Below are 12,866 nucleotides of genomic sequence, written 5' to 3' on the forward strand. Positions count from 1 at the left end.
TAGGAATACAGTGAGCAGCTGCCTGGATGATACAGTCAGACACTGCTGCCACATAGCCATTTATCGATGGCTTACATATGATGGCAGGATCAAGTTCCATGAGAGCAGTGCAAGAGGGTTCGTTGGTTTGATTCAGCTAACCCCAGGGCAAGCGAGTCAGGTGGCATCAACCATGGCCATTCTCTCTCAAAATGATAAGAAAATGATCACTGCCTTGTGAGTTACTGTCAATCCTACATGAAAAGTGGGAGAATAGAGAAGGGAAGCAAATTGAGAGATAAATAGCAGTAAAAGACTGATTAGATGCATAAAAATAAGTATAAGAACCAGTATTGAAGAGAGAAAGGTTGTGATCTTAGAGCATATGCTCTAAAGATCAACTCCTCCCCTCAATATCAGCATCTCCCCAGAAAGAAATATGTCCATTAAAGTCCCCCAGGATTAAAAAGGGAGATGGTAACTATTCAATGAGGACATCAAAGTCTGATTGACTACAGGTCTCTTCAGGTGACAGATAGAAAAACAGACAGTGATGGTACAACCCCAGGAAACATGGATGACTACAGCCTCCAAGGGTGTGTCAAGTGGCAAAGACAGGGTGGGCCATGCTGATCTATCAACAGTGCCATCCTCAATGAACTAGCTATCACACAAACTGTCATTTTTGGACAATGAAAACTGCAAAAAACTGACTGTAATGGCAGGTTTCAGAACTGTTTCTTGTAAGGAAAGACATACAGGATGGTAAGAATCAATCAGTGCTTTGATGTCATCCAGATTAGAAAGTAAACCATGAAAGTTCCACTGTATCAAAGTGGCCATTTTTACTTATGTGTAAATGAACTGAATGGAGAGACCTTCTGTTTTCAACCACGTCTGTTTTCTTTATTTTCTTTATTCAAGGGAGGTCTATCAATCACTATGTATCCTGCCCTGGGTTGATTTGGCAGGTCTCTGATCATTTTGCATCTTGGGGCTGAAAAAGAAGATGTACCTGAGGAAATGCCCGTACCTGGAACCAAAGGAAGTGGACCTTGGGGTTTGCTGGAAAGAATGTTAGGGACAGAGATGAATGTTGACATTGATTTATCAACTTTCTTAACCATGGTGGTCAAAAAACTTTTCATATGGTTTGAGAATGATTCTTTCAGAGTCATGGAGAAATCCGACTGCACTCCCACTGTAGTAGTGGAACAAAGTGCAACAGGACATGTTCGAGGTAAAATGGTGGACAGCAACTTTCAAGCCTCAGGCAAGAATTGTTTTCAATAGTTTTCAAATGCTACACCTATTTTACTTCCAACCATTTAGCACAAGAACAAAAGTAGGATTGGTGAGAGCCATTGTAATTGATGCAATGAGGGTCCATTTCACACTCATAGGCATCATGATCCTCGCCACTGCAATGAGCACACACCAAGGAATCACGACATGATGTCTTTCAGTGACCAATCTGATGACATTAGAAACATATGAGTGGGTGTGGAATATATGGCTGTACCTGGCAATTAAGATAACCTGCCTTGATGGTGGCAGGTGGATGTGGTGATGTAAATGTTAAAATTAGGATATCAGTCATCATCATAATTCCATCTTTGCAAGTGAAGATGCACCTCACTGCAGAAACTCCTTGGGTGGAGAAATCAGCAAGGATCTCTGACTTTGTAGATGTTCTTCAAAACCCTCTCAACAATAATTCCTCATGATGAATTCAAAGTAACATGAGGTGTAACCTCAATAGGTATATCCCCAATCATTTAGAATGCAAGAGGAGTTCATTGTGTTGAGATGTGGATGATTCCACCAATGTCACCAGATCAAAGCTTCTTTGCTGACTTTGGAGAGCCAGCAAGTCCCTCTTGTCTCTTCTGAATAAAAAAGGGAGACATTTGCCCTAAATATTTGTCTGAAAGAGTATGTAGTATAAGAAAATGAGGTACAGGTATTATAGAGGTTGAAGATTGCTCATCAGAATCTTCAAGATGTGGTCATTTATCTATGGATTGTTTTTTTACTATTTTATTTAAATTTTTATTTGGGGATCTATAATAAAGAAAGAATACTTCGCTGGCAGGCAGGACTCTACCATGGATGAAGATACCATGAGAAACATGCTGAAGGGTTAGGAATAGATTGAGCAGCATCCTGGACAATATGATCAATCATTGATGACATGCAGTCATCTACTGATGGCATACAAATGACAGCAGGATCAAGTTCCAAAAGAAATTGCCTGGTCTAGTTTCCATTGATGGATGTGGGTTGGGTGGCATTAACCAAGGCCAGTCTCCCTCAAAATGATAAGAAAATAATCACTGTCAGCCCTTCACGAAAAGTGAAGGGAAGCAGATAGAGAGATGAATAGCAATAAAAGACTGACTAAGTGCATGAAAAAGTATAAGAACCAGTACTTAAGAGAGAAAAGTTGTGATCAAAGAGCATACTCTCTACAGAACAACCCCTTCCATCAATATTAACACCACCTCAAAGGGTATTATGTCCATTAAAATCCCACAGGATTAAAAAGGTAGACAGCAACTGTTCAGAGATCATCAAGGTCTGACTGATCATAGGTCTCTCCAAGAGACAAGTAGAGAGAACAAACAGTGATGGTATGACCCCAAGAAACACAGATAGCAACAACCTCCAACAGTGTATCAAGTGACAAAGACATGGTGGGCACATACTGGTCAACCAAAATTGCCACCCCTCCGCACATTCGTCAAACACATAACCTGTCATTATGGTATAAAGAAAACTACCATAAAGTGACTGTATAGATAGTTTTCATAAATATTTTCTGTAAGGAAAGGCACACAGGAAGATAGTAATCAATCAAAGCCTTAATGTAATCTAGATTAGAATGGAAACCTCGACAGTTCCACTGTATCAATGTAGCCATTTTTTATCTAGGTAAAGAAGAACTGGGTGGAGAACCCTTCAGTTTATGACCACACCATTTTTTCTTTTTAGAAGGAGGTTTATAGACCTCCATAGATTCTGCCCAGGATCAAGTGAACAGATCTCTGTCAATACATGTAGATTCCAGAGACTGAGGTCAAGAACAAATAACTGTTTGTGGCAGAAAAAGATGGACCTCACCATAAGCCAGAAGCTGGGGCTGAAGGAAGTGGACTTGAGTTATCACTGGTGGGAACAGAGACAGGAGTAGATGCAGACTCATCAATACATTTATCCAAAAAGGGCAAAAAACTGACTGTGGTTTAAAAACGACCCTGTACAAGGCATAGAAAGATCTGTCTGCACTCCCACTGAAATAGTGGAATGTAGTGAAGCAGCATGTGTCTGAATTGAAGATGAAGACAAAACTTTCAAGCTTCATGATAAGAAATGTTGTGAAACATTTTCAAATGCTGTACTACTCTTTCCTCCACCCTCCTGGGACAAGAACAAAAGTATGAAGAGTGAGAGCTATTACAATTAACATAATGAAGGTCCAAGTTCACACTTGTAGGCATCATGGTCCTTGCCACTGCAATGAGCACATGTGAAGGAACCATGACATGATGTCTTCAAGTAACCAAACCACTGACACTGGAAACATATAGTTTTCTTATAATTAAGATTAGCTGCCTTGACAGTAACAGGAGGATGTGGTGATGTAAATGTCAAAATTTGAACATTGGTAAGTACCATAAATCTGTCGTAGCAAGTGGAAATACAAGTCCCTTTAGAAACTTCTTGGATGGAGAAACCAGCAAGAACCTCTGATTTTGGATGTTCTTCAAATTCCTCTCAACAATAACTCCTCATGACAAATTCATGTGGAGTACCCTCAATGGCTTTTGAATGCAAGAGGTACTCACTGTGTTTTGGGGTGGGTGTTTTCACCAAGATGTCCCTAGAATATAGTTTCTTGACTGACTTAGGAGAATCAGGAAGCCCCTTTAGTCTCTTTTGAATTAAAAAAGGAGACATTTGCCCAAACAATTTGTCTGTTAAAGATTGTAGTATGAGAAAATGAGGTACAGATGTTGAAGAAGTTGAAGACTGCTGTTCAAAATCTTCAAGATGTGGTAGTTTATCAGTAAGCTGTATTTAATTGGGAATTGGGAGATCCATAACATAGGAGAAGAAAAATTCAGTATCCTCTGACCCCATCCACTATGAGGCCCTGTGAGGGGATACACTATATTACCAAGCAAGAACACTACAGTAACGCCAGGGATTCATGAGCAAAATAACCAAACAGCAATATCAGACACAATGTCCACAACACTAATTGAGAATGTCCAATACTGGTACTCAGTTGACCCTAATCCAACACAACCAGCCAATTGACACTGGAGGAGCACCCCAAATCTGCCAATCTACAGGAATTCAAGACCAAAATGTTGTTGGGGTGGACCCCTCAACAACTAGGATCCTATCCTATATGTGGGTTGATATTCAGATCCCAGAGGAAGTTAAACTGAGAGTACATAACTTTCTCTGGAAGGTTCCCTCACAACATAGAGTAATCCACATGAAGGGAGTATAAAGGTAGAAACATGTAGTTATGACATACTCTTCATGAAAGAAAGACAACTTTTTGAAAGGGTTTAAGATTTTGCAAACATTTTAAAGCTTCCTTAAAACAAAAAAAGGCATGATTTTATTCTCACACATAAGTCTCTTTTTTGTTTATCAAATTTATTATATTCATAATCTAAATTGATACCTACATCAAAGTTCATATCTGATTACTAATGATGATGGCAAATATTTTCCAATGATTAGATATCTATGTAGCAAAAAATGCCAACAAAATATAAAAATCAATGAACTGTAAACATTTATTTTCTTAAATGTTTCACAGTTTGAAAAAAAATCCTTAATTGTCAAAACAGAAAGATCACACAGCAATTTGCATGCTTGTTTGAGGTACCACAAGAACAAAGTTAAATTTATCTTTTAATAAATTCATGGGTGATACTAACTTGTTCCCACTTAGGAGGTTGAGATAGGCTAGACAAAACATTGAGGGGTTGTATTCTTGTATTTTGCAAGTTATGGGTATACACACTATAGTATTAAAGAAGTGAACCAGCTATTGCAGTAAGCACTTTTTGTTGGGTGCAGGGGCTATAGGTAAGCTCAAAACACATATTCTGGTAACTTTGACTTCAGCAAACCTCCTCTGGGCAAATGTGATAATAGTCTTTGTTCTTTAAAGTTAAATTATATTGATATATACTTACGTGTTTGACAGTTTTTGCCTTTATATCCTGCTTCACAGTCTCCTTTGCAGTTTCCAGTGACAGTGTCACAAAATTTAGCACCATTGTTACAGTGGCAAGAGTATGCACAGTTTGGTCCAAATCTTCCCAGGTTACATTCTAAATGATGAAGTTTAGAAATTTGAATTTTAAACATATATTTCAGCAGTTTTTTCACATGAACCTTAACACTGTGAAAACAATGACGAGCAAATCCATATATTTCAAAATATGTTTGGGATTATCCATAATAAATAACAACAGCAAAACAGACCCTGTAAATCTAATGTGCTACAATTTTAGTGTGCAAGAGATTATTTTCAAGCATTAGATCTTCAATGTTTTGTTATTTTCATGTCTAATTTTAAATAATTTGCTAAGGAAGTTAATTCTCATTCACTGAGGTCCAATATCTGTGGGTGCCTTACTTATAATAAACCATTTAATGCCCTACATTTACAATATTTTTTTAGATATATTGTTTACTGTATTTAATTCTAATTTATATCAGCTCTAATGTTTTTAAATATTTAATTTACAATATACAATTTTAAGTTAATCAAGCTAAATTTGTGGTTAGATTCATTGCTGTTTCTAGATAGCTTAATTTAGATTGCATAAAGTTGGATTGTTTTGTTTCAGAATCTGTGTTTAACATACACGATAAATAAATGATGCACTGTCATTGTTCAAACATTTTCACATTTGACTGAAAAGTTGTTGAATTAAAAAACACTTTGCTTAAAACAGATTAATTGAAATATTCTATGTATTTTCTTGGTAAGATAATTAGTCATAAACAAAAATATTTGGAGAATGTTATTTTAATCCAAAATTAGAAAACTGAAGCAACTAAAATTATATGTTTTAATGAATATAAATTTACTTGTAGTTAAGAAAAACTTCTGTGTTATGGAAACTAAATATTAGTTTATAATGAGATTTAAAAAATTTAGTTTTTAATCAGAAATACATAAATTACCCCAAGTTGTAATGTGTTAATAGATAAAAGTGTATTTGATTTATTTATTTATTTCATGTATATCAATAAAAGTTAAAAACAGCTTAAAAGAGGAAATGATATAATTATTATTCTTTGCCTAGACACTAACCCTGCTGACAAGTAAATCCAGTCCACCCAGCCATACAACCTCGAACACAAAATCCATTCTTGTCACAATTTATATGTCCTCCTTCACAATGACATGTGTTGTCACAGTGATCTCCAAACCGTCCTTCTACACATTCTGGAAGAAAGTAAGTTGTTCTTGAGTAACTTAATGTTTCTTTGTACTGTAGTTATAAATATAAAAAAAATAAGAAATATTTTCTGTGTTAACCAAAAAATCATTTCCTGTATAAAAATTATATCAAAAATTATAAACAAATTACAAAATTCAAGATATATTTTCTTTGTATAAGTATTTAAGCATTTTTAATATGAAAAGAAAGTTTCTTATTATTGCATATTTCATTCATATGTGAAATTTACAAATATTTATTATAAGTAGACAAAATTTACATTACATAGTTACAGAATAAGTTCTATAAACTCCTTGACTTTAATACCTGAAAAAAATTAAATTAGAATACACTTGGTATATTATTCATTTGAAATAAAACTGCTCATTTAATTAAAAAAAACAGTCCTGCATATATACCACCAATCTGATGTAAGTCTTCAATGCTGAAAATTCATAAGTCGAAATTCAGTTTCACTGTATTAACAAATGAAACAGGTTTGTGTAAATAATTCAAAGTTAACTGGCAATGTAAACATTAATAATGATTTGCATGAAAATAAGTGCTTGATGCAATATATTATTATGTATTATATGAAGAAATGTTTCTAAAATTATGCTTATGATTTGAGAAACATTAGATTTACACATTTTAACTTTTTTGCAGGCTTTTGTGGAAAAATGTAGCCAACCTTAAAGTCTTAGTAGATTAATAAAACTCTATAAAGTATAATTGCTAAGTGCACACACCTAGCACTTTTATGTTAAGTTTTCCAGTTTTAAGTTTAAATTAGTATTTTTTTGCACTTGTCTATCCTCAATTCTGTACAAGTAAAAGTGTATACTATATGTGCTCTATATTATATTCTTCACAATTTCTATAGTTTTCTACTAGTCTTTGATAATATTCTATTCCAGTACAATTTTAGGTTTTTGGCTTGAAATTTCATTTTAAGGCTTTATTAAAAGCCTGATATTAAAGTTTTCTCTCACATTTCCTCTCCTCGATTAGAATACTAATAAAGTAAAAAAAAAGATTTATATAAAAATTTTGAGTGATAAATTTATTAATGGTAAATTATCTGTATTAAAATATAAAATAGTTTTTTCAATCATATAAACATAATATTTTTTGAACATTTTAATCTTTTACACCCATTCATTTAGCATTCCCACAAAAATATTGGGAAATTTGAAGACATATAGATATTTCCATAATTAATTGACTAGTATTATAGTAGATTTAGATAAAATCAAAGAAATGGATAAAAAATTTGAGAAATTTAAATTCATTTGTATGACAAGAGGTTTAGCAGATTATAAAAAGATCAAGAAAGTTGATCAAACAGGAAATTAGGGCATTAAAAAAAGGATTTATGAGAAAAGATTGTCAAAAAATGTAAACATTAACTGTAAGGATTTTTCAAAGTGCATCAGAGGTAAAGACATTGTTGGGATTGAGATAGGACCCTTGAGAAATGATAGGGGAAAGCTAATATATGATAATCATGAAATGACTAGATTTTATTAAATTCTGATTTTTCATTAGATTTTACTTATGAAGACTTAAGCAGTATTCATCATTTTGAGCAATTTATATGAAAACTACTTTGAACAAGACAAATTCTGAAGTTATTAAAAAAAAACTGGGAAGTTTAAAGAATTATAAGGTTCCTGGTCTACATAACATTTCTCCAAGGGTTTTAAAGGAGGTCAAGGATAGGATATGTGAGGCACTTGTCACAATTTTTTGTAAGTCCTTGAATGGTGGACTAGTACTAACAGACTGGAAATTTATGTCCTATCTATCTTCAAGGTATATAATACTTGTCTAGTAATTATTGCCCATTAATATTACATCAGTTGTGGGAAAAATTTTGAAAAGTCTGATAAAAGATATTTTGCAATGTCATTTAACATGGTTAAAAATTAAAATCTTGCCTAACAGATCTTTCAATATGTTTGAAAATGTTACAGCATATACAGATGAGGTTATATGTGTAGATTTGGTATATCTGGATTTTCAGGAAACGTCTGACAAAATGCCACATAAAAGGCTTGTGAAGAAACTTATCTCTGAAGGTGCAGGAGTTAACTTATTGGATAGAAGAGTGGCTTGATGGTAGAAAGTAGAGGGTTGTTATAAATAGAGTTCAGTCAAACTGGATGAATGTTGTAAATAGTGTTCCTTGGGGCTCAGTCTTGGCACCCTTGCTTTTTTTGATTTACATTAATGACATAGATGAAGGAATTTCAGTAAATCACCTAAAGTTGCTGATGATATCAAAGTTTTAAGTGTTGTTGGCTGTGAAAAGGATGTTGCTGCTTTACCAAAGAAGTTAAATCACTTAGTGAGCTGGGCAAATAAATGGCAAATGGGTTTTAATCATGATAAATGCAAAATGCTGCACATAGGACATTATAATTTAGATTGGAATACTTTTAACAGCATATAAAAGAAAATGACTTGGTGTAATGGTTGATCAGTTTCTTAGGCCATCCAAGCAGTATGCTGTTGCTAGTGGTAGTGCAAACATGACTTTAAGTTGTATCTAGTTGTATTTACAAAAACACAGAATACAAGTCTAAAGACATCATAATTTAATTGTACAGGAAACTGGCTGGGCCACTTTTGGAGTATGTGTTCAGTCCTGGGCTCCTTTCTATAGGGAAGAAACTGAATTGGTGGAAAGGGTTCAGAAGAACATTAATAAAATGGCACCTGGATGGAGAGGTTGTCATATGAGGAGAGATTAAGATCCTTAAAAATGTTTTATTTTAAAAAAGGATATTTAGAGTGGATCTGATTGAAGGGTTTGAGATGGTAAAAGGAATTGATAATGTTGATGCATCAGCATTTTTCATATTTAACAGGAGAACTAAAAAATTAGGGAATAGAAATATAGATTTTGGCAAGGTAGAAACTATCTTCAGCTAAGGCAATCTTATTTTTCAAACAGGGTGGTTGCCCTGTAGAATGGGTTGCCTTTGAATGTTGTGGAGGCAGTAAATTTGATAGATATATGAATGGCAAGGACTGGCTTTAAATTTATTTTTAGTTATTCAACAGTTTTACATTAGCTTAGATGGTGGAGCAGCTGAGATGGACCAATAAGTCCTTTGTCATCCCCAAACATTATATTATGTTAAATTTCAACAATAAACAAACAGCAATACAATCAACATGTTTTAAAGTAATATATTAAACCAAATCAAAAGTGTATACAAATGTTTGTTACACTGTTGGTTATTACAGTTGTATCTAGAGCTTTAAATAATTGTCTCTTTTTTTCAAAGTCCACAAGAACCGGTTCAGTTACTTTAGAAACTAACTGACAAGATAAATTATTTCATTTCTATTCTGTAATTTGTAATTATACATGACGTGATAGCTTCACTATAAAAATCATTACTATATGCCCTTCATGGCTAAACTCACAATCATGTAGTCTAGATCTAATGTTATAATATTCCTACACTAAATATCTATTTCCAGTAGGTACTTATCTCTTCTCACATAAATAGCTATTCTCGTTTAATGCTGTCCTCAATATGCACAACCTTTTTTATTCATACCACAAGCCTCCTATGTACTCTCCATTGAAATTGATGAATTCTAATGCATATCTCAAGCAAATTATTGTCAACCCTTCTCCTATGAGAGTGAGACATACTTTCATGATGCACCTGACTCCTTCTATTTAATTCTGCAAAACTATAACTTCAGGTGTTGGCTGAAGGCTGAAGCACTGGTTTTCAGTGGGGATACAGTGTGAGTGGAAGTAAGTAGCTATCAGAAATACACTTACAATTTAGGAAAATTATAACGTTTGGTATGGTGCATTACTATAAAAGTTTCTGAAGGTCACTCTTTGGAATGAGACAGTCAGATTCCAAGATCTGATGTGTGGAATTGCAATACTTTTGTATAAAGATATAGCATATATGGGCAGAAACAAAAAAGCACATCCAACTGGGAGAGAACTCTGGTCAGAAAGTGATCTGAACTATGCAATATTTATGAAACTCAATCCCAGAAAATATAAATGAAAGGGATGTGCCCCTAAGGATACAGTGACTAGGGCAAAACAGACTGTACATAGCAAATGAACTGCATCCAAGCCCATGTTGCTAGAAAATAACATCAACACAGGGATATGACAAGGTTCATACCACTGGTAAATCAATTACAATCCAAAACCTAGTCATCTGGCAGGGATGGGAAAGAGAATCATGCTGTCTTCACCTCAAGTTCATGAGACTGGAGGTAATCTAGTACCCCTCCTCTGACTCATGAACAGAGCACATGTGAATGTGATATGCTGTTTCATTTTTTTTAATTTCATGCAAAGCTACACAAAGGCTATCTCCATTAGCCATTCCTACTTCAGTAGTGTATGGCCAGAGGAAAAGCAGCTAGTCATCACCACCCAATGCCAATTCTTGGGCTACTCTTTTACCAAAAAAATGGGATTAATCATCACATCATAATGCCCCAACAACTGAAAGGGCAAGCATGTTTGATGTGACTGGAATTCGAACCTGCAATCCTCAGATTATGAGTTGAGCACCCTAACTATCTGTCCCAGCATGCCAAACTCTCAGATTATCCAGTATTAAAGGGATGTCTACATAATATAAACTATCTCCTTCAGATGTGAAATTGACCAGAACCCACCCCAAGTGCATTCACATCCTAGGAATAAGAAGCACTGAAGGGTAACAGAAGAGAAAGGACTATGACAAGTTACAATTACCTCCATCATGACCCATAACACTGATGGAGTATAAATGAGGGATGAATATAAACATCTGAGATACATGTATGAGAACTTGTGTTGACTGGTTCTACTCCAATCCAAAAGCCTGACCATTGTAAACTGACATCCATGTGGAAAGGGTGAACTGCAATTTTCATGTCTCATTCCCCTTTCTTTTTGATACTGGAAGATATCATGCCATCAACACCAGCAAAACATCACCACCCTTCCCTTAACTGAATAGTTTTATAATTATTTCTATATTTTGTTCACATTTCATTAAATCATTCCACCACCCCAGCACCTTAGAATTGAGAAGTAGTAAGGACTCTCACACTCCACTAGAAAAAAAAAGGGAGTAAAATGGGTTAACAATCCAGAGGAGCAACAACATCTAAGACAGTGTAATGGGTGACAACAAAACCTTATTGTAAAAAGAAAACCATACAGTTTATTCAATACAAAGTATAGCAGGAAGGGGTTGCTATTCCCTTCTGCTTTACCCATGTAGTCCATAGGTTGGTATGGTCCAGGATAGACAAATTTATAGAACAATTCTATAGTGAGAATAAACCTACAAATAATATTGTGAAACACCTCCACATCTTCAATGTGCCTTGCATAGCCATGGAATTATAACTGTTAAGTCATTATGGCCTTAGTGTTAAGCTTTCATTAGTTTAAATATACCTGGACATGCACCACTTACCACAGAGTAGGATCTATAAAGAAAAAAAAGGAGACATGCCCCTCAAAAATAAGAAGTGTATATATTAAAAGATAACTTACATTGTCATAATCTCACAGAAGCATGAATGATGGCAACAGGTTAATTATAGTGTGAATTTGAACAGCAAAATAATACCTGGTCAGGCATCACTTGCAATAGAGTTGAATCAAAACAATGAACATTAATAAAAGAAAAATACTAGTCAAAGTTTTACTGAATTCTGGTGCTTGAAAATGGCTACATTTTCAGATACATGATCAAAAACATATCACCAACGAAAATGTACATAAATACAAAGAGATAGAAAGAAGCAGAAAATGTACCTGTAGCAAGGGCACATCATAATCCAGAAAATTCCAACTACAGTGAAACCACGTGTTTAAAGCACGAGCCAAAATGGAGGTAATACAGAAAAAATCATGGTAAATTGGGAAATTTAATAAAACATAACATACCTGAGAAATCATGTCAAAAATGTCATATTAGGCCTAGCTCATTCAACAGGAGGAACAGGGAAAAATATGGCATAATCCAATAGTTTAAAAAGGTTATCAAATCTTCATTGGCTCATAGAAACTTGGCTAGTTCAGGAGTATTAGTATGACAAGCTCAGGAGAAGAAAGTTGACTCATATATCATTGAACCTCATAATGGATAACAGAGAAATCCAATGACATGTCTCCTCTACCTCTAGCCTGTGAATATAGTGCTAGAAGTATAACATCCAAAATGGGAACTTGAACCTCAGAATTCATTGTAGAAATATGTAAATCAAACAAAAAGTATTGGATGTAAAATGTGTGAGAAAAAAAATAAAGACTGGGAAATTAAGTCAATGGATGTCTTCTACACAAATAAAAAATAATAATGAAGAAATTATACTATTATAATCACAATTCAAATGAAGAGCACCAAA

General features: G+C 34.4%; 1 pseudogene across 1 annotated transcript in view; it reads right to left on the minus strand.

The window, feature by feature from the left end:
- Positions 1 to 12,866, minus strand: part of LOC143240317 (receptor-type tyrosine-protein phosphatase S-like) — a 171,755-nt pseudogene that overhangs the window by 111,738 nt on the left and 47,151 nt on the right. Inside the window, exons 9-10 of the transcript XR_013021713.1 lie at positions 6,332 to 6,466; positions 5,202 to 5,339 (exon numbers count right to left, since the gene is read on the minus strand). The product of XR_013021713.1 is annotated as a receptor-type tyrosine-protein phosphatase S-like (transcript). The remainder of the gene's footprint in view (positions 1 to 5,201; positions 5,340 to 6,331; positions 6,467 to 12,866) is intronic.

This window comes from Tachypleus tridentatus, chromosome 2, assembly GCF_004210375.1.
Source record: "Tachypleus tridentatus isolate NWPU-2018 chromosome 2, ASM421037v1, whole genome shotgun sequence".
Taxonomy (NCBI): Eukaryota; Metazoa; Arthropoda; class Merostomata; order Xiphosura; family Limulidae; genus Tachypleus; species Tachypleus tridentatus.